Source organism: Babylonia areolata, chromosome 13 (assembly GCF_041734735.1).
Source record: "Babylonia areolata isolate BAREFJ2019XMU chromosome 13, ASM4173473v1, whole genome shotgun sequence".
In the NCBI taxonomy this organism is placed as follows: domain Eukaryota; kingdom Metazoa; phylum Mollusca; class Gastropoda; order Neogastropoda; family Buccinidae; genus Babylonia; species Babylonia areolata.
Genome location: NC_134888.1, coordinates 911,714 through 916,676, shown reverse-complemented (window position 1 = coordinate 916,676; position 4,963 = coordinate 911,714). Strand labels below are relative to the sequence as shown.

At 41.6% G+C, this 4,963-nt stretch overlaps 1 non-coding gene across 1 annotated transcript; it reads left to right on the top strand.

Moving 5' to 3' along the window:
- Positions 1 to 289: 289 nt before the first annotated feature.
- Positions 290 to 408, top strand: LOC143289351 (5S ribosomal RNA). Its single transcript, XR_013056237.1, has one exon. It is a non-coding gene; the product is annotated as a 5S ribosomal RNA (ribosomal RNA).
- The last annotated feature ends 4,555 nt before the right edge of the window (positions 409 to 4,963 follow it).

Genomic DNA, 4,963 nt, shown 5'->3' with positions numbered 1-4,963 from the left:
TATAATCTAGCATTTTTCAACTTTATTATTTATGTGTGTGTGTGTGTGTGTGTGTGTGTGTGTGTGTGTGGTCTAAATTTTTAAAATTTTTTATTTGATCAGTTTTGTAATGTTTCCGAAACCCAATTTGTTCCTTGGTTGAGAGTTCACCTTGTTCTAAGTATCCAATTATTCGTTTATTCAATACTGTGCAGAATACTTTCCCCAAGGTATAGGTTCAAGTTATCCCCCTATAATCATTTGGATCACCTGGGTTCCCATCTTTTTACAAAGGAATGTTTCAACCTTTGCCAATGGCCATTCCACGTTGAAAACACTGGTTCTCGTCCGATCACCAAAGTTAAGCAACGTCGGGCCCGGTTAGTACTTGGATGAGTGACCACCTGGGAACACCAGTTGCTGTTGGCAACCTTTTCTCAAGGCCTGACCATAGACACTAGTGTCTTTGGCCTGACCAAGCGCGTTGGGTTACGCTGCTGGTCAGGCATCTGCTTGGCAGATGTGTAGCTATATTGATTTGTCCGAACGCAGTAACGCCTCCTTGAGCTACTGAAACTGAAACTGAAAAGGAGGAGTCGACGAAATTTTCCTGGTGCAACCAGTCGGAGAAAGCCTTCAAAGACAGAAGAGCTACATTTGATGATCGTATGACACGTTATTTGTACAATACACACGTTGACCTAGTCGCTTCGACTGGATCATTCGCAGTTTAGGCCTACCTACCCTATGGTCAGTCCAAGAGAGATCTTTGTCATAGAGACACCTTAGATAAGAATCTACCTCTTCAATTCTGTTTATGCCTTGGAAAAGCAGCTTGAATTTATTTCAACTTTTGTTTGTCGCACAGATACATACATGCACTTGGTTTTCTGTTCGTTCATTGACATTAAGAAATTGAAAATGACATTCTTTATTTAGCTGAATCACTAAGTTTCTGAATATTGCCTTGAAGTTAATTTGTGAGTTTACAGGCTTCTGAATAGCTTGAATGAAAGGAAGTGTCATCTGCGAAAATTTCATGTTTACATTTCATGAAACAAGTCGTTAGCATAGGTAGAGAATAAACCTGGCTCTAAGATGGATCCCTGTGGTACTCCATGTTTGGTTGGTTTAAATTTTGAGGTTTTATTTTTTACTGTTTGTACTTTTTTCCTGTCAGAAGAAAGGATTGTATGATTAAAATCTGTTAAATTACAAACTTATCTACGAACAACGAATGACTGATAACATGTACGTCAAAAGCTATTTCAATCCTTAAAATAGAAAACCTGTGATTCTATTTTGATTAATGTTATGCAAAATACTGTCAACTTCGCCAGTGAGCTCCACTTGGAAAAATCTGCCAGTCTCCAGTCTGGATAACGGAGGAGGGCCAGGCGAAGGGCTGACAACCACATCCCGTTAAAAACAACGGTTACAGAAACTGAAACAACAACAAAAGAGAGTGGGCAGACCAAAGCAGTCCTGGAGAATCGCGGAGGATGAGATGAAGGCAGCCGGATGGACATGGGCCCTGCTGAAAAGGACAGCCCCAAATCCGAGTCGGCTGGGGGAGTACTGTTGCTGCCCTATGGCTCCACAACGAGTCAAGAGGCATATGTAAGTCAAGTAAGTCAAAATTACTGTCAGGAAATTGTATGAGAGCAGTGTGGCAAGAATGGTTTTCACAAAAACTGATCTTCATGGATTAATTGTTCATAAATAACGAAAGTTTTTGCAAGGTTTTGACAATGGTGTGATGATGATGATGATGATAATAATAATGATTATACTACTACTACTACTACTATCAACAATGATGGTAATAAAGTTTATCAGATACATGAATGAATACACCAGCAACAAAACAAACGTTTTCTTACCCCCTCCAATGAACCGAACTTTCAACTCGAGCAGCTCAGCAGAGGAGGCCCAGAACTGAAAGCTGGACGGTGTTGAAGACTGTGGAGAGCTTGAAGAATCTGCGAGGAGAAGAATCTGAGCGATGCTTTGAAACTGAACGAACTCTTGTTGGCTTTTATTGTTCAGGTCAGTTTGTTCTCTGGCTGCCCGCAGTCTATGGTGATGTTATTCTGTCAAACAGCGTTGTCTTACTTTGAAACTTGACTTGTGGCCTAGTTACAGTAACGCGTCTGCTTGGAAAGCGAGAAGAGTCTGAGCGACAGGTTGGAATCCCATATTTGTAAGTAAGTTCTTCCCCTCTGCTACACCATGAGTGGTGGTCTGGACGCTGGTCATTCGAATGAGACGATAAACCGAGGTCCCGTGTGTAGCATGCCCTTGACGCACGTAAGAGAACTCACGGCAACAAAAAGGGTTGTCCTCGGTAAGGTAACTCTGAAGGAAAATCCATTTTGATAGGAAAATAAAAACAGTCAGGCAGACAACAACAAAAAGAAGTAGGGTGGGGATACACTGTTCATAGGGAGAGCAGCCAGAATTTTGTCACAGAGAAATAAGTTGTGACAAAAGAACAACAAAAACAACAACCGAATTCAAGTCAGAAGGGAAACTGTTGTCCTGGTGGCCTAGGGTGTGTGACTGAGGGCCTGGCCACTCCCGCTGTTTTATAGGTAACAGCTTGTCTGGGTGGGCTGTCCCTCGCAGAACGGGAACTGGTGATATGAGGCAGCTGAGGAAAGCTGTTGTCAAATCGCTTCCTCCGTTTGAGTGAGTTCAGTCACCATAGAAAGTCGCCACGGGGGTGGTGTCGGGTGGGGGGGGGGCTGTGTTGGTGATTGGCGGGTGGTAGTATGGGGGTTACATGTGCACGTGGCTCTCCACCTGACCACGCCCACCCGGACACCGTTGTGGAGTACTCGTTGTGGATTTCTCGTGGCGAGCATCCTCCTCCCCGCCCCTCCCTCTCCCCCTTTCTGTCTGTCTATTCTTATCTCCCTGTCCCTGTCTCTCTCTCTCTGTATTTCTCTCTGTGTTACTTTCTCTAACTTTCTCTCACTCCCTCACACACACACACACACTCTCTCTCTCCCTCCCCCACCCTCTCTCTCTCTCTCTGTCTTTCGTGCACGCTTGCTTGCTTGCTTTCATACCCTGTGTCTATTTACTTATCTCTCTGTCTCGTGGTAATCGTCTTTGTGTATGAGTGCGCGTGTATTCGTATTGGGCGAACGCTCGCGCATGCATGTGTGTGTGTGTGTGTGTGTGTGTGTGTGTGTGTGTGTGTGTGTGTGTGTGAATTCGAGTCAAGTCAAAATTAACTTAAATGTAAACTAACAATACAACATAAACTGCTATTTTCATCCAGCTCCCAGAAAAAAGCAGAAAAAAAACATTCAGAAAAAAAACCCTTAAAAAAGAAAGACAGAAGCCAAGTAATACGCAAGAAACTAACAACAACAACAACAAAAAAAAAAAAAAAAAAAAAAAAGAAAAAAGAAAAAAAAAAAAACCAAGAAAGAGAAAAAGAGCAAATTAGTCAGTATTTTTTTAAATTTTTTATCTGACACAATTATAGTATACATACATTCATATTCAGTATGAGAGAGACAACAAACGAGCGAGCGAAGTCGGATATATCAATAGTACAATGGAAGGGTTAGGAAAACTGTACAGATCAGCAGTGGGTGATTGAGTATTGCTGGGAGTTATTTTATATATATATATATATATATATATATATATTATTTCATTGATTCACTTGTGTAAACAGAGTCTATATTGTAATCCGGTGTTTGGTTGTCTCTCTCTCTCTGTGTGTGTGTGTGTGTGTGTGTGTGTGTGTGTGTGTGTTAAACTTTATCATTGCCATTTTCTCTGGAAATTCTTTGTTTGAGATTCGTTCCGAAATCCGAAAATTCTAAAAACCGCTTCCCAATGAGTTGCTAGAAGGTGGGTTGTGTTTCAAGAAGACGACATGACCTCGTTTTTCTTGTTTGCAGTTAAGGAAAGAAAAACAAGTTTTGGACAGAACACACACAGTATTACTAACCACACCACCGACGTGTTTACTGCATATGAATATTCCAAAGTGGACACTGATTTAACTGGAATGAACACAAAAGAGAAATTGAATCGATTGTTTCTTTCAGCCCGTTGTTGACTGGTTCGTACAGGTCTAGAGATCTACCATGTGTTGCGATGTGCTGGAAGCGATGGCAACGTCTTCTTTACTGCCGAAATAAAAGAATAATTGAGATATGATAAAACACACAAAAACATGATTTAAACAGTGTTATTACGTCCAATACAATCACATCTGTTTATCGCAGGAAGAAGAAAACAATTTAGTCAAATGACGTCAGATGCGACGTGGCAGTGGGAATTAGTCTGGCTCCGAACTAAACATGCATGGTTCAATCTCGCTCGCATGCCTGTTGTTTTTTTTTTTCTCCCAAGCTTATTTTATATCATATACAACACTTTTTAACAATTTCTTTAATGTCTTTTTTTTTCTCCTTATGATTCCTTTACTTGTTAACGATTTTTTTAATTTCTTTTTGTTTCTACTCATGGTTCCTAAGCGCGAAGCACAAGTGAGTCTTGAAGACTTTGCCTCTTGTTATGTTTTTGTTTTGCTGACAACTGGGTGATTTCTGAAACAACACAGAAATACTGACCTCAACTTCTGGAGGAAGGTGGCAGAATGGTGCCAGTACAGTGTCCGTGAGGGTGTGGGTTCGATTCCCGTTCTCGTCCTTTACTCAAAATCAAACTGAGCCTTCTGGTCGTTCGGATGAGAACCGAAGTCCCGTGTGCAGCACGCACTTTGCGCACTGGAAAAGAACCCACAGCAACAGAAGTGTTGTCCTCTGGCAAATTTATGCGGAAGAAATCCAGCCTGAGAGGTACATAAATATTGAAATGCACTCAAGGCCTGACTAGCGCGAATGGTTTATGCTGCTGTCAAGCATCTGCCTAACAGATGTCGTGGAGCGTATATGGGTTTGTCCGAACGCAGTGATACCTTGAGAAACTGAAACTCAATTTCTGAGTGTGCTCC